Source organism: Pogona vitticeps, chromosome 11 (assembly GCF_051106095.1).
Source record: "Pogona vitticeps strain Pit_001003342236 chromosome 11, PviZW2.1, whole genome shotgun sequence".
Classification (NCBI taxonomy): Eukaryota; Metazoa; Chordata; class Lepidosauria; order Squamata; family Agamidae; genus Pogona; species Pogona vitticeps.
Window position 1 is genome coordinate 14,207,369 of NC_135793.1, and position 27,619 is coordinate 14,234,987.

Below are 27,619 nucleotides of genomic sequence, written 5' to 3' on the forward strand. Positions count from 1 at the left end.
AGGTGGACTTTCAGTAATCTACTGATTCCTGGATTGCAGCCTTTCTACAAGTGGAATTTAATAACATGTTTAAAATGAAATAGTTGAACTCATCTATGTTTTAATACTATACTGTGTTTTGATGTTATAACTCTTAGTGATCTTTTACTAACATGCTTGGTATACCTTTTTGATTAACCTTGTTGTGAGCTGACTGTGTCCCAATTTTGAGATTAAATATCTGATATAAATCAACTCCAATGAATAAATATCTTCATATCAAGGAGTACCGTGCCCCCCCCCCAAAGCATGATTCATCATTATCATGGGGATGACCCAAGGGACACTTTGCTATTTGTGGGCAAAGAAAATACTACCAGATAATTGCCAGATCAATAAGAGCTACACATTTATAAAAACATATAACATGAAATAAGGAAAATTATGGGAAGAAGGGGGTAACAAAGAGGTCTTGAATTTATGCGGTTCTTAATATGGCCTAATAGAAATGATTGTAAGGTGGAAGGAATCGCAAGAATGGCTTTGGTACTCTTCTGTTCCTTTCATCATAATCGGCATCATACCATCTAACTGCAGAGCTGAAAAGGGCTATGCAGATCATGAAGTCCAGCCCTTATCAAGAAGATACAGAGAGGAATCAAACCCCCAACCTCTGGATCAGCAGCCAGATATCTAAACTAAAGATGGGCATGACTTAAGTCTTGCCTCTTTGTATTAAGATTTCTGTACGGGTACAATATGTTTTCTTCCCCCACTTCTCAGACAGCTGCCCCACTCACAAGCTTCTGTGCACCACCCAGGTCATCCTCCATCATCAGTTGCAGAATCCAGGAAGGAGCTTGTGTTTCCTTCCTTGCCTCCTCTGGCAGTCAACCATTCAGATGAGGAGATAGGATCGGGATTCTCTTTGTGCAGCCGTTGAGTGGTCGGCTGCTGGAGGAGGTGGGGAAGGGAAATCTGAGCTCCTTTTCTGGACTCTGCAACCACCAATGGAGGATGGCATGGGTGGCATGTGGAGGACTGTGAGTGAGGCATCTGTCCAGAAGTGGGGGAAGGGAACGTGCAGCACCTGTGGTGCAGCACGGAGATCTTTGTACAAAATGGCACAACTTAAGTCATCTCTAATCTAAATCTCTGAGCTACCCAGCCAGCTTTGTTGTAGCCCGGTGGAATAGAAGCCTGAATGCTCTAAGCTGTAACACTACAAATAATTGAAGTCCAAAAACCTAAAGTCCAAAAGTATATGACAATTTTTATTTTTTGGCCAGGAAAGTCGCTCTTAGATGTTCAGTCAGCAGTTCTTGGCCATTTGCCATGCTTTTCTCTCTTAGACGGAGGTAAGGAGTCTGGTTGCTGTTTTATGGTTGCAATTTAGGCAGCTAGTTCTACAAACAAGGAAGCACAGGCAAGTGTGTACAAACATCTCTTCCTTTGGCTTTTGTTCGAAATAGATGTTTCTGATTGGCGGGGTGTGTATGACACAGAAAACCTGAGTCCTCCATCTAAGAATTGTGGTGATAATTTAGTAAACTCACTAGGTTTAGCCAACTTAGGTCAGATTAATGCCAGAGTGATATTACCTAGTGGTTGCAGTCCTCCTCTGCTGATATTGAGAGTCCAAGTCTCTTCTTGTCTTCCTAGTGAGTTTACTAAATTATCACCCCAATTCTTAATGGAGGACTCAGGTTTTCTGTGTCATTCCCCACCCCCACCCCCAGCCAATCAAGAAGTAGCTGAGAATTTCATTTAGGCTTATTTTTTATCACAGTTTCTACATTTGTAACATTCAGTGATTGGAGACAGAAAATCTGTCACATTTGTCTGCCCATGAATGTAACCTGACTGACAGCTAAGAGGGGAGCGATACATTAGCCAAATGTATACCATTTGGAAAAGTCACAGGAAGTATTAGCCAAAAGGCCAAGAAATAATCAACAGAGTGGCCTTGTTAGCCAGATGGGCAGTATATATACAAACAAGCAAACAGGAAGATTCATAAAGACTGAATTGCATAAGGATATTCCTCTATCCAGACACAAAGACTGCATTTGAGATGGTACAGTCTAGCAACAATTGCACTATTGGATATTTTTATATACTGGCCCTTATCAAGACCAAGGAGAAGGCACTGCTTTCTTTTAAACAGCACCCCTGTTATATTTGGTGCTTAACCTGGAGTTAAATAAGATCAATAGCCATTGCTCATCAAGGTATTTAGGCATTTTAAAAGCCTTCCGTGGTATATCACAGCAATTGCTCTTTCTCAGGGACTCCTGCAAGGAAAATAATGGCATTCATAAAGTCACTTGGAAGTCAAAAGTAAATAAGAATCATGCTGGGACTATTAAACCAAGTAATGTAAATAATAATAATAATAATCCATTAGAGTTCACAGCAAAAATAGTAGTATTCTGATCTTGCATGTACAGTTGTCACCAATGGAAAATGGATCTACAACCTCCAATTAAGCACATTGACTGGTGTCTTCTTATTTACAAAAACAAACAAACAAACAAACAAAACCACATTTCAGCAAGCATTGCTGTAATGGAACTGATATAAATCATTGTCAGTGAAACAAGAGTCAGAATATCCAGTATTCTTCAATGGACTGAAGAGCTGAATCAAGTCCTATCAGCCACATATTCTATCTAGTTGCTATGAAAGGAAGACGTTAAGAGTTGTGCACAGGTTCTGGAGTCCATCTGGAATGAATTTTAGTCAATCTAAAGCAATTCATGGCACATGCCATAGCATTTGGGTCCCAGAACTGAGTCATTCTGTAAGCCTCATATTGTCTTGCATTCAACAATTAAAATGGCTATAATTTTTTGTTTTTTGTGCCGACTATTATTATTATTATTATTATTATTATTATTATTATTATTATTATTATTATTATTATTATTATTATTATTATTATTATTATTACTACTACTACTACTACTACTACTACTACTACTACTACTACTACTACTATTAATATTAATATTAATATTAATATTAATATTAATATTAATTTAATTTATATACCGCCCATACTACCCAAAAGTCTCTGGGCAGCTTACAACATTTAAAATACAATAAAATTTAGAAAAATTATAATACAATTTAAATATATATAAAATGATATGATAACACCTTAAAAAGAGAGCTAAATTTCAGACAAAGGTTCATGTGTTAGCCACCTTTATATCTCCTCACACCTTAGGAAAAGGAAAGGAAACTAAGTAAATTTCTTTCAGAGTGTTGATATTTTATGGCTTAAAAGTAGAAAAAAGTTCTGGGACCTACAAACCACAATTAGATTCAAGCCTCAACAAAGTAAACCACCCCTTCCTTGCTGCTTAGTTCTCATCAACTGGCACTGGCTGTCTCAATAGCTCATTCAGATACCCAGGTAAGAAAAATAATAAAAGGTTCTATTTACACACAGTTATGAATAGATCAAAAACAGCAAATTGTAGAAAAATAATAACTGGTCACATGAGCAAAGTTAATTGAGTCATAAGCAGCTGCATCCTGACTACATGACTTGCTGACTGACCACATACCATATTTTCCATGTATAAAATGACACTTTTTCCTAAAATAATTAGAGGAAAAATTTTATACATGGAAGGAAGCAGTCGGTCGCTTGCACACTTGGGCACCTCTTGCCGCCACTGTCGCCCAGTTACCTCTTCTAGAGCTCACTGCTTGCCCCCTCCGGTGGCCAAGGCAGCAGCAGGAGGAGGCAGAGACAGAGGTGAAGGAGCATTCATACGTGCTGGGGTGCCTTTTTTGCTAAACTCTGTGCCTTCTCAAAAGTGAGGAAAAGCGGCAGTCACTTTGACTGCCACTTAGCAAAAAGGGAGCCCTTTGACCCCTGCTCTTTTTTACTTTGGGGTTAGAAAAAGGGGGGTTCGTCTTATACTTTTGGTCGTCTTATACATGGAAAAATATGGTAACTCTAACCTTTGACTGAAAAAAAAGAGTTGGAAAAGAAAAGTCCTGATTCGCTTCAAACTCTGAGGCACAGAGTGAACAAACTGATTGACTTTTGCCCCAGCCTAGAAAGGTCCCTCCCAGACAAAACTTCGTAAAGGCAGCATGCAACAATTGCAATAATTCCAACAAAAATTTGGGTTCCAGATGCAGATTAATTTATAAATTCATTGTGTTACACCAGACCTGAATTAGCAGTTCTGCTTTGATCCAGATCTTATTAAAATGGTGTGAATTGGACTGATTTGTTCTGGAATTTGTGATTTGTCCAAAGCTAGTACAGAGCCTTAGAAGAAGCTGTCCTTTACCATGTAGGGCTGTTTGCTCGTCTGGGCCAATTTAACCTATCCAGACTGGCAGAAATTCAGTGCACCTGATCCTTTTATAATTAGAAATGCTGACCCTCGTTATCTTGGGAAATGGTGATCCTCAAGGCTAAGCCTAAATATGGGACCAGCTGTTTCTAATGCTTCCCTTAACACATCAGCACCCAGTTTTTCCCCTTGCAAAACTGCTAAGAAACAAATACCCTGTTTCATTTTAGTTCAGTGAGCACTTATTTCCTACACAGGGATTTCTATTTGAATGTCACTCATCCAAATGCTTGCAAAGTGCATCATGTCAGTTCTCAACACTGTGGCCAGATTTATCATTCTGAGGGCTCTGCTGTGGAGCCATCTGAGCAGCATTGCCCTGTCCATTTCACTTTGATTGCACTCTGCATGAATGCTGGCTTGGAAACGGGGATGAGCACTGCGCTCTAGAGTTGGACAAGACTGGACAAAATTGTCAAGGGAAAAATTTACTTTTACCTATCTCTCTCCTACCTCTCCACATTCCAGATGATAATAGTGCTTTCTAAATAGTGGGCACCCCAAAAAATAATATTTGAGCTTTATAATATTTAAGCCTAATATTTAAGCAATATACAGCATTGTGTTGAATAGTGGCTGTTTCTTCCAAAGCCTAGAAGGAGGGCATAAACAGTGGAGAGTCTGCTTGCCTCTTGAAAGAAATGTTCAAATGTAGTGTGAGTGCAAAAAACCATTTATAATGCTTTTTTAATGGTAGGAAAAAAATGGCTCCCCCATTTCTGCAGTGAGAAACATTATAACATCAAGAACATTTCCATGCAGTAAAGGAGTTGGCAGATACTTTAAAATGTCTGGGAGCAACTCAAAATGCATAGATTTGAATTACTATTAAACACTAATATATAAGATTCAGAATTTTTTAAGAAACAGAAATGCCAGATCACCAGCACATTTAAGAAATGCCATCTTGTCCTCTATTCTGAGCTGTTTTGACTTGAAATGTAGACATGCTGGAGAAGGACCAATACTTGACAAATGTGCAAAGAGCTTTTCTCCTGCAGTATTACCATATTTTTCGCTCCATAAGACGCACCTCTCCATAAGATGCACCAAATTTTTAGAAGAAAACAGGAAAAAATAATGTTTTCTTCTCCTAAAAATTGGTGAGCCTTATGGAGAGGTCCATCTTATGGAACACACCCTAGGACCCTTTGGAGGCTCATCCTGCCCCCCTGGGGGTTAGAGGGGGCAAAATCGCCACCTTCTGGGACTCTTCTGAAGCTTTCCAAGCCTCAAAAGAGTCCCAGAAGGTGGCGATTTTGCCCCCTCTGGCCCGGTGGGGGGGGGAAAGGGTGAGCCTCCAAAGGGTCCTAGGGTGTGTTCCAGGACCCTTTAGAGACTCACCCTGCCCCCCAGGGGTCAGCGGGGGCAAAATCGCAAGCTTCTGGGACTCTTCTGAAGCTTCCCAAGCCTCAAATGAGTCCCAGAAGGTGGCAATTTCACCCCCTGTGACCCCCGGAGGGGAAGGGGGAGACTCTAAAGGGTCCTGGAACACAGCTAGACAAAATCTACTCGGGGCGGCTTACATACATAATAAAAGGACAACAATATAACAGACATAATAAAATCCTACGAAAACTCAAATGTTAACACATTTCTAAAAACATTGCTGTAGCATTCTCTATTTAGTTGATGTACCCCTTCATGGATTGCTGCCTTGTCATGGTGAAGGGGCTTGAGAAGCTCAGGTAATCTATTAGCTATGCCGTGCAGGGACACCCAAGACACACAGGTCATAGTGGAGAGTTCTGACTAAACGCAATCCACCTGGAGTAGGAACTGGCAATGCCACTCCAGTATCTTTGCCAAGAAAACAACATGAACAGAAACAAAAGGCTAAAAGATATGATGCTGGAAGATGGGACCCTCAGGTCGGAAGGCATCCAACATGTTACTGAGGAAGAGCGGAGGACAAGTACAAGTAGCCCCAGAGCTAATGAAGTGGTTGGACCAAAGCCGAAAGGATGCTCAGCTGTGGACGCACATGGAAGTGAAAGGAAAGTCTGATGCTGCAAAGAAAAATACTGCATAGAGACCTGGAATGTAAGGTCTATGAACGTTGGTAAGCTGGATGTGGTCAAACAGGAGATGGCAAGAATAAACATTGACATCCTGGGTGTCAGTGAACTAAAATGGGCAGGAATGGGTGAATTCAATTCAGATGATTATCATATCTACTATTGTGGGCAAGAATCCCACAGAAGGAATGGAGTAGCCCTCATAGTCAACAAAAGAGTGGGAAAACTGTAATGGGATATAATCTCAAAAATGATAGAATGATGTCAATACTAATCCAAGGCAGACCTTTCAACATCACAGTAATCCAAGTTTATGCACCAACCACCATTGCTGAGGAGACTGAAATTGACCAATTTTGTGAAGTCTTACAACACCTTCTAGAACTGACACCAAAGAAAGATGTTCTTCTCATTCTAGGGGATTGGAATGCTAAGGTAGGGAGTCAAGAGATGAAAAGAACAACAGGGAAGTTTGGCCTTGGAGTTCAAAATGAAGCAGGGCAAAGGCTAATAGAGTTTTGTCAAGAGAACAAGCTGGTCATCACAAACACTCTTTTCCAACAACATGAGAGGCGACTCTACACATGGAAATCACCAGATGGGCAATACCGAAATCAGATTGATTATATTCTCTTCAGCCAAAGATGGAGAAGCTCAATACAGTCAGCAAAAACAAGACCTGGAGCTGATTGTGGCTCTGATCATCAGCTTCTCATAGCAAAATTCAAGCTTAAACTGAAGAGAGTAGGAAAAACCACTGGGCTAGTCAGGTATAATCTAAACCACATCCCATATGAATACACAGTGGAAGTGAAGAACAGATTTAAGGAACTCGATTTGGTGGACAGAGTGCCTGAAGAACTTTGGATAGAGGCACCTAACATTGTACAGGAGGCAGCAACAAAAACCATCCCAAAGAAAAGGAAATGCAAGAAAGCAAAGTGGATGTCCAACGAGGCCTTAGAAATAGCAGAGAGGAGAAGAGAAACAAAATGGAAGGGAGATAGAGAAAGTTACAGAAAATTGAATGACGAGTTCCAAAGAATAGCAAGGAGAGACAAGAGGGCCTTCTTAAATGAACTATGTAAAGAAATAGAGGAAAATAATAGAAAAGGAAAAAACAGAGATCTGTTCAGGAAAATTGGAGATATTAGACAAACATTTTGTGCAAAGATGAACATGATAAAGGACAAAAATGGGAGAGACCTCATAGAAGCAGAAGACATCAAGAAGAGGTGGCAAGAATACACAGAGGAATTATACCAGATAGATTTGGATATCCCAGACACCCCAGATAATGTGCTTGCTGACCTTGAGCCAGACATCCTGGAGAGTGAAGTCAAGTGGGCCTTAGAAAGCTTGTCTAACAACAAGGCCAGTGGAGGTGATGGCATTCCAGTGGAACTATTTAAAATCTTAAAAGATGACGTTGTTAAGGTGCTACATTCAATATGCCAGCAAGTTTGGAAAACTCAACAATGGCCAGAGGACTGGAAAAGATCAGTCTACATCCCAATCCCAAAGAAGGGCAGTGCCAAAGAATGCTCCAACTACCGTACAACTGCACTCATTTCACACGCTAGGAAGGTTATGCTCAAAATCCTCCAAGGTAGGCTTCAGCAGTATGTGGACCGAGAACTCCCAGAAGTACAAGTGGGATTCTGAAGGGGCAGAGGAACTCGAGACCAAATTGCTAACATCCACTGGATTACAGAGAAAGCCAGAGAGTTCCAGAAAAACATCTACTTCTGCTTCATTGACTATGCAAAAGCCTTTGACTGTGTGGACCACAGCAAACTATGGCAAGTCCTTAAAGAAATGGGAGTGCCTCACCACCTTATCTATCTCCTGAGAAACCTATATGTGGGACAGGAAGCAACAGTTAGAACTGGATATGGGACAACTGATTGGTTCAAAATTGGGAAAGGTGTACAACAAGGCTGAATGTTGTCTCCCTGCTTATTCAACTTATATGCAGAATACATCATGCGAAAGACTGGACTGGAGGAATCACAAGCCGGAATCAAGATTGCTGGATGAAATATCAACAACCTCCAATATGCAGATGATATCACTCTCATGGCAGAAAGCGAGGAGGAATTAAGGAACCTTGTAATGAGGGTGAAAGAGGAGAATGCAAAAAACGGTCTGAAACTCAACATCAAAAAAACTTAGATCATGGCCACGGCCCCATCATGTCCTGGCAAATAGAAGGGGAAGATATGGAGGCAGTGACAGATTTTACTTTCTTGGGCTCCATAATCACTGCAGATAGAGACAGCACCCATGAAATTAAAAGGCGCCTGCTTCTTGGGAGGAAAGCAATGACAAACCTTGACAGCATCCTAAAAAGCAGAGACATCACCTTGCCAACAAAAGTCCACATAGTCAAAGCTATGGTTTTTCCTGTAGTGATGTATGGAAGTGAGAGCTGGACCATAAAGAAAGCTGACCGCCGAAGAATTGATGCTTTTGAATTGTGGTGTTGGAGGAGGCTCTTGAGAGTCCCCTGGACTGCAAGGAGAACAAACCTATCAATTGTAAAGGAAATCAACCCTGAGTGCTCACTGGAAGGACAGATCCTGAAGCTGACGCTCCAATACTTTGGCCATCTCATGAGAAGAGAAGACTCCTTGGAAAAGACCTTGATGTTAGGAAAGTGCGAAGGCAAGAGGAGAAGGGGACGACAGAGGATGAGATGGTTGGACAGTGTCATCGAAGCTACCAGAATGAATTTGACACAACTGTGGGCGGCAGTGGAAGATAGGAGAGCCTGGCGTGCTGTGGTCCATGGGGTCACGAAGAGTCGGGCATGACTAAACGACTAAACGACGATGGTTCTTGTTGTATAATGTAATGATTTTTGAATATTCATGTTGCTGAAATGCGGAGCCAAGACAGATACTATAAGAGGCAGAGCCTGAGTCAATATTTCAGTCAGAGAGTGTGAGATTAAGAGAGTTTTAAGAGTGTGTAGAGAGAAAGAGACAGTGTAATAGAGAGTGTAGTTTGGGGAAATTCTGAGGAATGATTAACTACTGAAAATATTCATTAATCAATCTATGTATTCAATAAATAAAAGTTTTATTTAAAAGGACTTGAAATGTGGACCTGAGTCTTTCTGAATTAAATGGTGATTTAGAGATCACCTGGTGGCAGCAAGTGAAAAGAAGCGAGTGTTTGCCTTCGTGTGCTCTGGGGCTTGAAGGACAAGCAAAGGGGAATGAGGGTGGACGTCACAATTGCCGAGATAGCTCAGTAAAGAAAGAATAAAATGGAAACATCTTTACCTATTGTAAGCAATCCCCCATCTCCAAGAAAATTAAGGGAAAGCCAGAGAAGGAGAGATTCCAGAAAATTAGTCAGTCCTTATGAGCTAAGACGAGCCCTCGATCTCAGCCAGGCCCTGCACCAATTTTCCTTCCTCAAGTCCATCCCCTTTGTAAGTAAACACAAGAAACACAGACAATCCATGAGTTTACACTCAGGCAAATCTGGGCTCTATATGGTAGCAAAAGCACATGGCCAATTAGATAGGTTAGTCTGTTCAAGAAACCAATGCATACAATTCCCAAACATTACTGCTTTATTAAGACATATGGTTCAGAAAAGAATTCAGATCATAGTAAAGCATTTCAGTTAGAAACATTTTCATATCAAGGCTGACAAATCACTCCCACCACTCCAGCTATAAAAATAAAACAAGAAATGCATTCTAAACTAGGATATGCATAAGCGTAGTCATTCTTATGTATTCTGAGACTTCACAGTCCATAGTCCAACAGGTAAGGTAAAATCCAGTTGTAATCCATTAGTCCATGTTGGCAAAAAGGCTCCATTCAAAAGTTATAATCCATTTTGTAAAAAAGCACATGTCTGTCCTTTCTCAATCAAACTCCATCTTTTTCCCACTCCTACCAACTTCCTTCTTCTTCCCAGGATGCCTCATAAGGACCACCCCTCCTGGGTCTTGTTGTCCCGCCTAACTTTCTCATGGGAGCTTGAGTCGTTATCATGTCTTGTGGCAGAATTATTATGACTACCAGGAATGTAACTCTCTGGCTTTCCTTAGCAACTAGATAACCAGAGAACAAAGCTTCTCTGACACAGCATGTAAAATTTTCCTACCACAGACACAGACATTAAATCAAGATGGATGCTATTGGGACCATCTTAGGAATACATATCCCATTCTCATAACACATAAAAACACAAATCATCACACCTATAACCAAACAAAACAGTTAGCTTTATCATACAGTAGGGCTGAACAACCTCAGAAGATCTGGGAGCCAAGGCTCTCTCACACTTCCCCCCCCCCCCCCAAAAAAAAACCCTATTGTGTGCCTTTCCATTGAGATCTGGTGAAAAACACCAATATTGCTTTTGGAAAAAGCAGGAAATGTATCACAAAAGAGAACTCCGTTCTTGTTTTAAATACGAGTTCCTTCCTAGCTTATTTGGTGGTGAAATTAGTCACTAAAATTGAGTGGTACACTTTATTTCTGAGTGACATGGTTTTGGGCAGCTGGGGAAAAGAAAACTAGCGTTATAAGATGTAGCTATAAAGGCTTATGTACATCATCAGTTATTTGAGGCTTTAAAACTAAACAGAAAGGCTGAAATCCAAAGGTAAGTTGTAATCAGAGCAGCCCATTGAATTAGTGGGGATCTAGTAAATCAACATCTATTTAAGATTCACCGATTCAATGTGACCTATTACAGGATTTCAGTAAATGAGAATGTTATTGCCTATGTACAGAGTATATTTCCTTTACATACAAGTAAATATACATAAACCCATGCACATGTGATGTAAAAAGTATCGAGACAGGAGACGGAATGATTAAGTATCCTCAACACTAAACAATTAATTCCATGGTGTGTTTAGCATACTTCCTGGATTAAACTATTTCTTATAGTCAAGGAAGCGAATACTCAAAAGGAACAATAAAAGAAACAGCAGAAATAGGCAGCAACTTATTACTAAAAACAAAACAAACAACTAATAATCCAGTTTGAAGAGAGTATCAAAAAAATTAATGACATGGTTTGAAGAATATATCACAAATGCTTAGTATTATTATTGAAAAACCACGTGAAAGCAGAGCGCAAAGCAAAGAGGGATTCTTTTGCTCAGAAGACTCCAGTTGTTCTTGCAACTCACTCAAAGAAGAAAAGAAGGACGAGAGAAATAACATGGACTATTAAGATTTTCAAGAGAGTAGAATCACCAATCCTCTGAACACTTTATTTTTCAGCTGCAAAACATTGGGATAAAAGATATCTACTAATCTATTAGATCAAAATAAAAAGTCATAGGAAAGATTTTAGGATTACAAACAATATCTCTAAAATTGATTATTATTCCTCTCAGTCCTACCTGACTGCAGGTCCTGCCTTGCTGGATTGTAGTATTCAGGCTGTGTCAAATTAGATTAATTTTTCAACTGATCGATTACAGATTTATTACTGGCATGCTATAACTATTGTTCTTCATCAGAATGTATGAATACCAATAAAGAACAGAGCAATAAAGTTAACCTGAAATGGATTCAGTATTCAATAAAAGTGGCAGCAGGGCCAATTACCACTCAAAGGCAGAGAGCCGTTCAGCTCTTCAGATATCACCCTAAACCAAGGGGCGGCGGAACCGGAAGTGGTGGTGGAAGGGGGAATCCCAGGCACGGAGGTGCCTCGAGACCCCACTCTGGACCCACCGACAGCACCAGCTGCTCTGGAACCTGATCGGAGCTGATCAAACCTGCCCGCCTGTCTGGGCACCAGCACTGCGGTTGCAGCCACCTGCTCAGGTTTGGCTGCAGGGGGGAGGGGGGAGTAGCAATCCGGCAACTTATGGCTCATGTGCCAGCAGAAAGGGCTCTGCGTGCCAGCTGTGGCACACGTGCCGTAGGTTCACCATCGTAAACCATGAAAGAAGTGGGAATTAATTGCTGGAAACCCATGACTCAAAGGCATCTTGGTGTGAACCAACCACCCAAAACAAGGAAATGGTTGCTGACTTTTTCTAGAAGGCAGGAAACAAAGAAACTCCATCTGGGCTAATCATCTTGAATATCTGCCAAGTATCTTTCATTTCAATATAAATCTATACTAAATTTACTTATTATGTTAGAAATTTTGAGTCAGTCACCTTCATACACAGTCACATAAACAGGCACTGTTAAAATAAAAATTGAAGTCCTAATTATATTCACAAGGTCCCTCCTTGGAAATTAGTTTATTAATAGTATGTTATAGCAAATTTATCACAAGATGATTATAATGGTGACAAAAACAACTATGAATACGGCAAGTCCATATTGCATGAAGTTACAAGCTAAAATTTAGGAAAGGGAGATGGGATAGAGAATAGGGATAAACAGTGAAACAATACCTCATTGTTCCATTTGTAGAAACTCATATTTACATGCAGGAGTTTTCAATTTTTTCAAAGAAATCTGTAATAGTATATCTTTGATGAAATATGGGTTTTATTTATTTATTTTATTTATTTATTTATTGCATTTATATGCCTCCCATCTAGACATGTGCAAAGTATTCTGAAACATGTGTTTGTATATGCATGCAGTACAAAATAAGCATTTTATACATATTTTGCCCTAAAATATGCATTTGATATGCACTTTTGTATGTTTCCTGTACGTACATGCTACCTATGCCGCGAAATTTAGAGAAATATGTAGTTTGAACTGTTAGAATAAAAAAAACCTGTCAATCAGGTAGGTTCAAAAGGAAGACCAGAAAGAAGACCAAATGACAGTATCACTATCTGCTAGTTAACAAAAGACAGATAACAAAAAGTACATGGCTGAAAAAAATTCAACATCCATTTTGCACTACACAAAGTTTAATCATATGTTTTGGCCTGAAAATATAATAGTGCTTTAGAAAGGACTTTGTTTCTCACAATTTTGTTTTAAATTGCAGTGCTAGCAGAAATGTTTCATGTGATCAAGTACTTGGAATGGGCAATTCAAATCATTAGCTCTAATTATGAATGTGGTATAAACATAGCAAGGCAGAAAAGGTCATTTTTTGAGCCGACCTTTCAGATTCTTAATGTAATCTTTTTGAAGATGCATGAGGGACACAACAAATGAATTCACATTAGAGTAAGTAAAAATTAGTTTACCCTTTTTATGATGTCGCTGCATTTGAAGGGCTAAGAAAGGAACTAGCTCATAGATAAAGCATAACTCTGATTGCTGGAATATTTTGGCCTTTGGGATCAGAAAAGACTGGAACCTTCAACTTGTTTGAAGCATTTGACAAAGAAGGAGTGAAGAAAGTGTGTTCCAGTATTTTATTTAACATTCTGCAGAAGCCTTGAATATGTACCAGTCCTACACACCGCAACACAGAAATGTGTCCCTTTGACCTTACTGGGGCTTAGCTTTAAATTGATGGAATGGAATCTCTCTAAGAGCTATGCATCAGCTGAAACATGGGATGAGATTTAGTTCCTATATTCTAATCCTTTACTGGTCAGGGAATCACTCCTTGCAATGGACTGTCCTTCCGTATGTGTATTCATCTGTATGTATGTATATGTTTCTGTATGTATCTGTTTTTTCTCTTGTACATGCTGTTCTCCTCTCTCCCTTTTAAAGATGCAGTGGTGCCTTGACTTACAACCGTCCCTTACGACTTATGAACATTTCAAGTTAAGACCAGTTCTGGCCCCAAAATTTTGCTTCAACTTGTGGCTGGAGCTTCCAGTTACGAACAGAAAAAGGCAGGGGGGGGGAAGGCAGGAAATTCAAACTGCTGGTGGCAAAGAGGCTGCTTCTTTGTAGCTCTTTCACCCCAATGGTTAGGGAAAGGGATGCAGCGGCGGGGAGGTGGCAGCGGGGGTGTCCCTTGGGGCTCCTCACCGCCCTTTGCGGGGCCGATGCCGCAGCTGCTGCTGCGTCCCTGAGCAGCAGGTGGCTCTCCCGCTGGGGTGCCCGATGCTGCCTCCCATTCCGGCACCGGATCCAGCGGCTGCTTGCCAGGGCGGCCATGTCGGGCCTTAGTGTTCCTCATCTCTCCTCGGTGTGGGGGCAGAGGGGGCCCTGATCCCGGCTCCCAGAGCCAGCACTGAAGGAAGCCTGCTAAGGTAAGATGCTGCTTTTTGCTTTTTAAAAACTGTTCTAGGTGGGTTTTGCAGGGTGGTCTTGGGCTGGGGGGTTATGTTTCTGTGCTGTTTTGTTTTTTTGTTTTTAGGTGATTTTTTTTGCAGTCCCAGTGTGGGACTTGTTCTGTTTATTTTTGGGTTGTGTGTTTTTTGTTTTTGTTTTGCAGCCCCAGTGCATTCCTATGGGGCTTGCAGTGTTTTATTTTCATTTTATTTTTGCTAGTTGTTGTTGTTGTTTTTTGACCGGAATGGATTAATCACATTTATTTATTTATTTATTTATTTATTTATTGGACTTATATACCGCCCCATAGCGCTACAAGCACTCTCCCATGCATTCCTATGCTTCGACTTACAGCCATTTCGATTATGTCCATCTTTTGGAATGGATTATGGTCGTAAATCAAGGTACCACTGTACTATAAAAGAAGTGTAGCCACAGTATAGATACACTGGGTTTTCTCTACTATAGATCCTAGATCTTGTGGTCTGCACTACTGTGGCCTCCCTTGGGAGGGAGGGCGCAATGTCCTCACAGGGGGTCTATGAAAGCTTGGAGAAATGCTATGATCTTTTGCAATTAAAATTAAAAGAATTAATAAAAGAAAGAAAGCAAGAAACAAAAGGAAACAGAACAAAATCTTAATTTCCCTTGCTTATGTAAAACTTGGCTTTTCTAACCTATTGTCTCTATTTAAAACAAACAAAAGTAAAAACTGGTTATGAAAATAACTGTTTGATATTTCTGCACACAGTGAGAACATGCAAGTGAATGGTCCTAATAAAAGTGGTAGTTTTGCATTCACAGTGACTCCTCGCCCGAGATCATTATCTCTTTAGGGAGAGGTAATCGTGACAGTGCTGAATGGCTGAGAGACAGCACGTGACATTTTAGCTAAGCCTCAGAATAGATCTTTGGCTGAATTTGAAATGTAAAAAATCCGATGCTGTTGATGAGGTTGCATCCTGTTCAAAGCAAAATGAAGCTTCGTCCAGTCATCTTAAAAGTATTGCCATTATAGCAAGGAATATCTGTTGATTGGCTTCACATGTACAGGTCCAGAAGACAAGCAACTACTACAGTGTGTGTTGTGTTATGAGATCTTTTCCAATGAGGCCATGAAACCATCAAAATTTCAAAGACATCTTGATACTAAATATAAACAACATGCCACAAGCATCAGTTTTTTCAAAAGTTAGGAACATGAGCTTCAGGAAAGTAAGAAAATGGTTTTTAAAAAGACTGTAACTAGTTGTAACAGTGAAAATCAAGTGAGGGATTCATTTGAAGTTTCTCAGCTAATAACTAAAACTGGAAAACCGCACACAATAGCTGAAGAACTTATATTACCTGCTGCAAATATCACATTTTTTTTTGCATTGATCAACAAGAAAGCTGCCAAGGACTTTTCCTTCATACATTTGTCAAATTACACAGTTAAGAAGAAAACTGATAGTTTGTCAAATAACAATAATTAGAAAGAATTTGCATGTTCCCCAATTTTACACTGCAATTGGACAAGAGCACAGACGTAACAAAGCAACCTTATGTTAGATATGAGCACGAGACAAATGTTTTCAAAGATATACTGTTTATCTCCTTGTTGGTACACACTACAGTTGAAGAAGTATATAACAGCTTGAATGAGTTTATAATATCTCATGACATGGATTGGTTGAAATGTGTTGGAATTAGCACAGACAGGGCACAAGCAATGTCTGGAAAGCTTACTGGACTTGTAGCACAGGTTAAGCAAATCCTACTGTTGGTGAGTTGGTACCACTGCTGTATACATAGGGAAGTTGCTAAGAAGCTACCAGAAAAAACAAAACGGATCTTAAATGAGTCAGTTAAAATTTTCAAATTCATAAAAAGCAAATCACTGAAATCAATACTTTTTGAACAGGTTTGCAAAGATATGGATCGTGAACACTACCAACTTTTGCCACACTGTGAAGTTTGTTGACTATCATGAGGTAAAGTTTTGTCTCATTTTGGGGTATTGAGAGATGAGATAATATTTTATCAGCAATTGTTTGACAGATTTGACAGATCTTGACTTCTTCATTTTCTGACACCTTCTCTAACTGATGTCCCCATGGGTTTTGGGAGGCTGGCAAGTTATATATATGTATTTTTTTGCATGATGACCAGTGCACTAATTTTGCCACTTTATCATGTCTAACTATCTAATCTGTGCAATCTCTTACATTAGCAGATGAGGTGTGGCACCTCCTCTTCCTCCTCCTCATAATTTGTAAGGAATAACTCCGATAAAAGTATTATAATAGAAGTGTGTGTATTCACAGATAAATTTATTTCTCCCTTTTCTCCAAATTTGAAGACCTTTCATGACAAACGTTAAATAAGTATTTGATGCACTTTAGCATTTTAAATATTGAGTTATATCTTGATGGTCTGCGGCAACAAAAGATATTTAAAGGGGGACCATGGTGAAGAAAAAGTTAAGAACCACCACTATAGATCATAAGTTCATTGCCTGGGGACACTCAAATGCAAGCAGCTGTAGTACTAGTATTTCTCATTAAGAGAATGAGTTACAGTTTTGAATTTGCGTGCAATGTGTGCATAAGCCTCATCTTAAAACACCAGGAAATTCAATCTTTAAAAAATCCCTTGTTTATGAATGTGGAATATTGCTCCTCTGTCTATGATTTGAAATACTAGGAAATGGCCTGACGTTGCCTTGCAATATCATGCTCATATTGATCCTGCAGGCCATCTTGACTGCTGACCTTGGTATCCATTTTTAGGTTAGCCTTTGCTATGTAAAGTTAGGTCCCTTTTCCCCCTGCTAGCAGCGCAGGCACAATATTGCACAGTGGTTTTTTAAGTTTAAATTGTTAATCATTTGGTTCATCACCATAAATATAAGATGACAATATTCAGTTTGGTAGGTTACAAATTTTATAAAACAATTTCTATGACAATTAAGTTTTGGGAAACCCTATGTATCATAGTACTTACTGCATAGCACTCTGCAAGCACTTACATCCTTTTCAGAGTATTTGGAAGGAATAATTACCCCACCCTCTGCAACACTAATGTGCCCCCAAAACCAGCTCCTGAAGTTGAGAAATCCTCCATAGCTGTTTCCCAAATCATGGTGGCATGGGGAAGATGACAGAGGGGAAGCAATAAAGTTCCATGATGCTAGTACCTGATAGCAACTACAACATTGGGTCTACATCTGAGAAATTTCTGAGGTTGAAAATTTGTTGCAAGAAGTATTTGTTGATAGGTAGTAATTTTGGACAGCCTTTACATCAAAAATTGCTAGTTTTTTTTTTTTACCCAAGTGATCCAAATGAAGGTGTTGTGATTTTTTTTGCAGCTGATGGCGCAGCTGGTGCGTAAATGCAATTCCACACACAATGCAATTAAAATAAATCATGAAACAGGTGTTTGTGGCTGGGTGTTGTTGTTTTTAATAAACCAAGCTAAAAATCCATAAATATATTGCATCAAGACAATTACAATCCTTACAGCTACCCTCCTGTTTCAAGTTCCATTAAATGTTAAAGCTGCTTTAAAGTAAAAAAAAAAGTTTTGTACACTCACTGCTGCAAAATCCAAGACATTCTTAAATCCACATCCTTATGACCAGCACTAGTTTCCTATACCTCAGGCAATTTCTACCATATAATAACAGGAGCACTGACTTGTTGTTATGCTTCTATGCTTTTTATTTGGTAGAAAAGACTAGATTAATCTTTTACTGGCTATGTAAACATAATTCTACATATTGAATTGAGGGAATGGTTTAATCCCTTCCAGTCGTCTTTCTTCCAATTAATTCACAAGCTTTAAACACCTTCAATAGCAGCTGAAGGAACTTTGTGTGCACATGTAGAGAGGGGAATGTGCTAATCCTGAATTAATGTCATTTTCTTTGGCACAAAGGCAAGTACAAACAAATGTCCTGAAGTGGAAGCATCTGGAAGTCAAAACAAAATAATAGGATGACAGGGGCAGTCAGTCTCTCTCTCCCTCTCCCCCCCCCTCTCTGTTTTATATTTCTGTCCCCTCCTACCAAGCACTTGCAGCAGGTAGGAGGAAGAACAATTAGACAATATGACTGATATTTCTGTCTTTGTTACAAATTAGTTTAAAAAGTACTCACTGGTCAGATGAGCATGGAATGGATGATGCAAACAGTGAATTCATTTCCAGGAAATTCTTTTGGAAGTGAGGTAGTGATTTGATTTTCAGTAAGTTGGTTAAACATTTTGTTTTGTCAGTTAATTTATTACAAGCACTTGCAAACATACAGGCTTAAGGAGCATCTGAGAAGGTTTTAAAACTACAATCTCAATTCTGGTCGTGCAAAATTATACAATGCATTTTAACAATGAGCCATGTAGCAAGAAGTTTCTGCAAGCAGTAGAAGAAAAGATTTTAAAATCAACCCATTTAAAAGTCTTGGAAATAAAAAGATTTAGACATGTCACCAAAAAGCCTACCGCTGATCACAACTGGACTAGACCTGTTGTCTTAAATCTAATTACTAGTCCTGGACCAATGGGCTTTACACAACTGTTGATTTACTTTATTCAATAGATCCACTTTAGACCATTGAATCAATTGAATGATTAGCAATTGAATTCTCAACTGACCCTTGAATCATTTGCTGGTTCATTCAGAATTATTTACTGTACTTTACTTTATTGGTTGATTGCTTAAAACCATAGGTCATCGTAATATATCAATGACAGCATCAAACATATGTGGCACTGTCATATCACAATTACACTTAAAAAGAAAGATTTAGGATTTTTGATGCTTGGCACGAATCTTCTTTGCTGCCAGGGCAAATTTTGCTACTTGATGGGTAGTAATCACATCCCTGCCCACAAGCAGCATGCAGAGTTGAGCCAGAGGAGGGCTGTCACACAAAGTTCTAAGTATGCCTCCAGGTAATTTGCTCCTGGGGTGATCATATAAAGGACATCTTAACAAATAATGAGAAGCATCTTCAACTTCTCCTCATCCACATATACAAAGTCTTTGATCAAAAGGAACATTTTCGTATCTTCATACTAATATAGCTGTTGGCATGCACTGAAAGGGCAGAGCTGTAAACGCTTTTCTTAGAGGGGCTAAGGTTAAATTAACAAAGTAGTCCTCCCAACAGAACAATGTTTTATACAAAGGGGACCAACATAAATAGGACAATTCTGAGATGGCACAGAGATCCTGCCTCTTAGAGTAAAGACATATTTTTTTTCTTTAGCCAGATGCTTAGCTCTATTTGAAACAAAGGTAGGAAGGAGTCTGTGTCAATCCCATAGTTCTGCAAAATGGGTCTAACTAAATTCACCCAGGATTTTCGAGATGGATTCTGAAGCTGTTCTGTGTAGCACTTCCTAGGAATCATTCATACTAGCCAATTTCAGCCAATACATGGCTAGTGCAATACGAGAATGTGTTTCAACTGGAATCAGTCCTACTTCGGCCCTTAGATATGTAGAGGGTGTGTTGTGAGAGACGGTTAGAACAGATTGAATAAAAGAATTTCGGATCACTTCTTCAGTGTGAGTCTTTATATATCCCCATATCTCTGCTGCCTATGTTATTTGGGGTACTATTTTCTTGGCAAACACCTCAACTGCAGGGGCCACCAAACTCCCGCCATGTGTTGAAGTAGACCACAAAAGAGACTGAGAGAACTGAGATGCTTTCATATTAATTGCTTTCAGATGATATTTCCATGAAAGTTGGGCATTGAAACAAAGGCCAAGATATCTAAAATTGCATAGCTGCTCGATGGGTTTGCCATCAAGCTTCCATGTACGGAATTTCCTCTTCTTTTCAAAAACTGTAACTTCAGTTTTGATGTAATTGATGCTCAGGTGTTCTCTTGCACAGAATTTGCTCAAATTGGTCAACAGTCTTCACATACCAACTAATGTTGTGGAGAACATTGCAAGATAATCTGCATATAGAAGGACTGAGAGTTTGACATCCCTAATTGTGGTTGGGAGAAATTCCAAACCGCTCAATTCTTGGACTATGTTGTTAATATAGAAATTGAAGAGGAAAGGGGCCAACAGACGGACTCCTCTTTCTGTTGGAATTGACTCAGACAACAGGCCATTTGTCCCAAGCCTTACCCTGAAATTGGTGTTACAGTGAAGCATCTGAATTAAAAACAACAGCCTCCTATTTATATTGGTGGCATAAAGTGTTTTTTTTTTTGCCACAGATGGGCTCTATCTACAAGGTTAAAGGCCGAACTGAAATCCACTAAGGCAACATACAGCTTCTCCTTACCTAATTGAGAGTATTTTTGTATTACATGGCGGAGTACAAAACATTGGTCCAAAGTAGATTTTCCCTTTTGGAACCCTGCCTGAGTTTTCAAAAGGCCAGCACTCTAATTTGCCCAGTAAATATTTGGAGTACAGTTTAGAGACTACATTGAGAAGACTGATTGGTCTAAAATTGTTTGGGTCAATTAGTGACGTCTATGTGAACAACTTGGGTTTCGCAGTTGAGTCTCTGCCCAATACTGTTGTGAAAAGATTCCTACTGACATCTGAGTGATAAAAATGTTATTTTGCTTCACTTGCATTATTGCTGACGAAAGCAAAAGAAAATGTTTAGCTTTCTTACTGCATGCAAGTGCTTAATTCCACTGATTAAGCTATGCTCTGCATGATCCAGCCAGCACGCAATTGTGTGAACTGAGGTTATACTCAGGGCTATTTAGTCTACAGATTTTGCAGTTATGGGGCAAAAAATTGAGAAGTAAGGTGGTCAATGTGAGATCTCACACCTGCTGACCTCATCGAATCTGTTTCATCCTATCTCTGCCGGTTCTGGGCTTCTTTGTGAAAAGGGAAGGGGAAATTGTGCACACGAGGAAAAATTATAAAGATCTAGAAGTCTGGTAAAATCCAAGGGTCAAGTTTTTAAACAGACTAAAATAACGGCTTTTCTGTCTAAATCAAAACCTGCTTTGTTAGAGCAGGAGCAACTACTGGCAAATCCTAAAGTACTCTGCCAAAGCTCAGCTGTCTCAATCAACTCAGAACCTAGGACCCCTAAACATGATAAAGACAAATTCCATTCAGGGATTTCCAGATTTAGCACTGACTTACCCAATGGGGGGAATACTTGGCAGCATTTGACTATAGGGACCCCCCCCAAAGTCCACATCTGAGATCAAGGCCCTCACTGGATTCAGTCTGTTTTATTTATTTATTTATTTATTTATTTATTTGATTTTTACCCCGCCCCTCTAGACCATGTCTACTCGGGGCGGCTTACAAAATAAAACAAAACAGTATAAAAATATATATATATTTTGACGTAATGGGGACACAAGACATGCTATTTGCAAATACAATACAAATCCACATGAGATATTTCAGCTATCAAACAACAAATTGAAGAACTTAGGCAAATTAACCACGAATCAGTCAGCATGATATTGAATCCACCCTCGAATCCAGCTCTAACCAGCATTCCAATCACAACAAAATGCGACTCTTGTAAAATACCTCATCCAACTGCTGATGTACAAGTTAATGTTAGTACTCAAGTCAATTTTTCAAATGTCGCACTAGAGGCCTCTGACTCAAGTGAGAAGGTATTAAACAAACCTGCGGAGCCAGGATCCCACCCTCCCAACAATTAAAAGAAAAGAAAAAGAGGATTGGAAGGAAAAATAAGTAATAAGACCGAACAAAAAACTCAAAATCAGAAGTGCCATGTGACGGACAGGTCAGTAACCACTCCTGTCCATCACAATGAAACCATGATTTAGCACCCAATGGTTGACCAGAAGGGGCGGAACCAAGGAAATATAAGAGGAGAAGGGAAGACAGTTAAAGATCAGTTAGGGATATAAGTTAGAGTTAGGGACTTCAGTTAGGGATGTCAGTTAGAGAGAAGCAGTTTAGGCCGTTAGGACCAGCCTTGTGTTAGAGAAGGGTAATAGAGAGATAGAGAATAAGACAAGGAAAGTAAAAGTCTTGTATGGTTTATGTGGTAATGATTGGAAAGACTTAGAAGTGATAAGTAATGAATAAATACCTTGATTAAAAATGATTCTAGCTAAGCAAATATAAATGTTACCAAAGCACAATTTATTGAATGAATAAAGTAAGACCATCCATGATTCACTTTATATGATTTACTTATAAACACAAAAATAAACATTGTTATATTGATAACTGTGATTTAAGAGTCATTTTTGATAGAGTGAGGAATAAATCCTCTGGTGGCAGCGAAAAGGGTTGAAAAGTAATTGTCATACCTGAAAATGAACCTGGGTTGTGTGGAAGAACAAACAGGGTAACTGTGGGTGTGTGAGATGCCACAATAGCAAATATAAACCATCCAGGAGGAACCTAAATAAGCAGATTCCTCCACATTGTAATTTCAATTCTTAGAGACTGCTCCAGCTGCTGAAGGTACAGGATAAAGAAAATGGAAGGATAAAACCCACTCCAAATCAGACAAGAAAGCTATCAAAGTCAAGTCAACTGAAGCACCCTTATTTCCCCCAGAAGCTAAGGACCTAAATTTACATACAGTTACTATGGATTTCCTGCCTTCCAATTTATCTAACTGGGAACTTATATCTAACTCCTCATCTCCCGCCATAAGCCTTGAGGCAGATGAGACCCATGTTAAAGGGAAATTAAATCAGCAACTAAATACTGTATCAACTCTGCCCTTACTTCCTCCAGTACACAAGGATCTAAACTGCAATTGTGGACTTTCTGTCTCTCAAATCATCCAATTCAGAACTTTCACCTAGCACTTCATCTCTGGCCATCAATATACAATCAGATAAGACTCCTGCTGAAGGTAAACCTGTTCAGTCACCTAAAATATCAATGGTGCTTTCAAAGAATCAGTTAGTGTTTCTTAACTTTCCTAAGCCCAATGGAAAACTAACTCAGCTAGGAAAGAAACGTCGCCTCTTACAAATTCTTGAAGAGGCAGGAGTGTATCACCTGTCAATTGAAGGCATAGAGAATGTTGACTATCTTTGCTTCATTAATCCACCTATGGAATAAAAACAACTTTCACAGGCCCGACTTCTCTGTATCCTAGACAAAGGCAGGCGTTTGCTAGTTTAGGGGTTCAGGTGAAGAGGCACTTTGTCAGTGCCATAATCCAGCCACTGATCAAAGACTTGTCTGCTACGGATGGACAAATTATAGAACAGGAGAAATCTTTAGCAACTTATAATTTAATACATTTAGACCTTAGTGATGCAAATTCAAGATTTGAGAATTGGTCACAGAAGCAAGAACCTCGCCTATAATAACCAATTAAACAGAGACACAAGTGACACCCTCCAAAGCTCTCTGGAAATAAGAGACTACTTTCCAGAGGGTACTCCAATAAGTGCCTACGATGATCTCCGAAGAGGAGAAAGTTCTAATTGACAGGTATTTCAATTTGCCAATAGCAGAAGAAAAGCATATCATAAACAGGCTTCAAATGCTTATCCATAATTTAGTCAGTAGTTCATTTTGTTTAAATCCCTTGTAAGAGCAAGCAAATGAACTTCAGACAAAATCTGCAGACTTCTGTGCAACGGGATCAACAGATTCAAGGATCTGCCAAGCACCACCGCCCCCAGCCAGATCATTATCTTTTGGTTAAAGCCCCCTCTATAGAAGATAATAATATAACTCCAACAGGTTATTTTCAAAATAAAATACAAAAAGTTACAGTGGAAATTAACATAAACCCTCAGGTGACAGCTAAGACAATTGCCACGACTATACCACAAATTGAGGTATATGTAGCACAAAATTGTATAACTGATGATAAGCTTTTAGACTTAGACATCATATATGAAGAACAGCTACCTTCACATTCATATGATGCAGTAACTAATGGACAGCCATCCAGCAAGGAAATTGGTCCCAAACTCAAAGGTACAAGTTCTGCCAGTAGTATTGACAATATACTTGGAAGAAGTGAGCAGAAATGACTACCTTTCTCTCCAAGTCTTAACAGATGTTTTATTAAAGCCATATCATGGAAGATTGCAGGTTGGCCTTCCAAAATGATAGACAAAGACTTTAAAGATTTCTGCTCTCAATTTCAAATTATCTTTATTCAGGAAACCTGGGTGACCTCTGTGATGATTTGTGTTTTTATGTGTATTAGAATGGGATATGTAGTCCTAAGATTGTCCCAATAGCATCCATCTTGATTTAAAGTCTGTTCTGTAGTAGGAAAGTTTTTCATGCTGTTTCAGAGAAGCTTCGCTCTCTGATTATCTCGTTGCTAAGATGAGTAGAGAGCAGAGACTTTCGTAGTCAAAATAATTCTGCCACAAAACTTGATAACAACTCTCAAGCTCTCATGAGAAAGTTAGGCGGGACAACAAGACCCAGGAGGGGGTGTTCCTTATGAAGAATTCTAGGAAGAAGAAGGAAGTTGGTAAGGAGTTGAAAAAAGATGGAGTTGGACTGAGAAAGGTCAGACACGTGCTTTTTCCCATAATGGATTATAACTTTGCTATGGACTATTTTTCCTACCATGGACTGATGGAAGTCAACTGGATTTCATCTAGCATCAGCCTGTGAAGACCCAAGACACGTGAGATGGACTGTGTTATGCTTTTTATTAGTTAGCATAATTCCTTTTCTTTATTTTTATAGCTGCAGTGGGGGAGGGGAGTGTTCCGTTTGTCTTGATATGAAAATGTACCTACTGAACTATTTTACCATCGATTGAAACCTTTTCTAAAGCAATTCTTTTCAATAAAGCAGTAATGATTTGATCTGCATGCATTGGTTCTTGTACAGACTAGCTGAATGTCTAATTGGCCATGTGTGTTTGCTACCAAAGATTTAGAGCCAGATTATTCTAACTCATGGATTTGTCTGTGTGTGTTGCTTTCTTAATAAAGGAGATTGGCTTTTGAGGAAGAAGTGTTAGACAGGACCTTGCTGAGGCCTAAGGGCTCTGCTCAGCAGTCAGAGGTTTGTCTGGATTTCGGACTCATCCCAGTCTCCGGCACCCCCTTAAATCTCTTTGGAGATAAGGGGCTGCTTACAACCTCTACTGGTTTCCCTTCTCTCCCAGGTTTTGCCACTCATGCATGACTCGCCAGCAAACTGGAAACTAGAGGCCGGGCACAGGGAGGTGTGGCAACTTTAATATCAGTTGATGTTGTTTAGTCGTGTCCTACTCTTCGTGACCCCATGGACCAGAGCACACCAGGCCCTCCTATCTTCCACTGCTTCCCGGAATTTGGTCAAATTCCTGTTGGTCACTTCAGTGACACTGTCCAGCCATCTTGTCCTCTGTCGTCCCCTTCTCCACTTCACTTCACACCTTCCCAACATCAGGGAATGATGACTTCCAGGGAGTCTTCTCTTCTCACGAGATGGCCAAAGTATTGGAGCATCAGCTTCAAGGCAGCTAATCTAAATGCAACTAGCAACTGGATTTAGACCCACGTTGATAATATCTTCAAATTAATTTTTCCAGAAGTTGGGACAGCATGACAGTGGATCTTGCTCATCTCCTGCCTAACTTTAGAGCAAAAAAAGGAATATAAACGTCTCTAAGGACAACCCTCACTTTGTGGTAGGTTTATAAATAAGGGAGTTTTTCAAGTATTCAAATCCCAAACTACGTAGGGCTTTGTGATAGTGAATGGATTATTAGCTGATTACAATTGGACTGGCAATTCATGTATTGCTTGAGCTGTCCTACTTAACAACCTTTTGAACTTGCTACTGAGATGGGTTGTTGGGCTTGGCAACCACACAGTTTGATGTATTCATCTTCTGGATAAGGAGGGTGGTTATGGGGGATTCTCCTGGAAGCTGCTGATTGGCCAATGGTACATGGGGCTTCCCTTTCCTGCTCTGTATAGGCCAGCAAAGAAGAATCCCAAAGAAGATGGTGGAGCAAGTGGGCCAGAAAAGGGGAGTTCCCCCTCCAGTCTGCTGGCTCTGCATAAAAATCATGGTCACAGCCATCCCTGTCCAGACTGCTGCTCAGTGGATCATTTTTAACCCTTTCCCTCTCCCTGGTGCAATGGGGTGGTTTTCTAAATTAACTCATTGATTATTAAGGTGAAGCATTGGGTGTTATTAGATCATTGAGCTGATGTAGTCAATTAAATTTGTCACAGCTTTTTTGACAGCTGGATCCAAACAATATAAGGGTGAAACAAGGAGCCTGTTCACCCAAGATGGTGAAGGAACCTCCCCATATGGAAGATGGGGGCAGGGTCCTATTTTTGACCCAGCTTGGGGACCCACCAGCCCAACCTCTGCCCTCAGGTGACAGGGAATCATGGAGCGGTGTACGCCCAGATTATCTGCAGAAAATACTAACTTGTGGGGAGGGGGAGAACTTCAACAGCTGCTGAAGGAATTAGTGGTAACCATGGTTTGACCACTGAGCCTCTTAATAGACTGAATCAAATTCTCCAGGGCTGGCCAGAGACTGTTGCTGTAACCAATAAAGTCGTGGCTAGAGATGGGGATGAACTGCCAAAATGGGGCTTCATCTCGGTTAGTGTTCATCAAGGTTGACGAACCATGAATCATAAATCTCCCCCTGGTGAACCGATGAACCATGAATCAGTTTATTGGTTTTCTTTTGTTTTAGATAGCCCATGGCTGTCTTAAAAAATAGAGGGCAGTGAGCCTCCACAGACCGCCCTCCGCCCCCTTCCCACTGCCCCCATTGCATCTTTACCTTGGTCACCACCGCTACCCTGAGCCACCACAACCTATGCCATCTTTCCAAAGATGTGGCAGGCTCCAATGCCCTAAGGCAAAATGGTGGCAGCAGCAAAGAGATCTAGGTGATTTTAGCTTTTCTTTTGCATACCACAGAATTTGCGTTTTTAGATACTGGAATTAGCTTTACTGGAGCAACATGCAGTGCTTGTAACAGATAAATGTGATTAGGTAGTGCATACATTTGCCTTGCTGGTTAAGGCATGGCTGCTTCCCTCAGTGGTATTCTTGACCTATGTAGTTGTCAGGATGAGCAAAAAGACAGAACACAATTCATTCAAGATTTATACTCCCTACAATGATCCTTATTGTTGTTCTTGTTGTTGTTTAGTCGTTAA

General features: G+C 39.9%; 1 protein-coding gene across 3 annotated transcripts in view; it reads right to left on the reverse strand.

Moving 5' to 3' along the window:
- LOC110082622 (protocadherin-11 X-linked) overlaps window positions 1-27,619 on the reverse strand; it is a 986,147-nt gene that overhangs the window by 79,003 nt on the left and 879,525 nt on the right. The window lies entirely within an intron of this gene.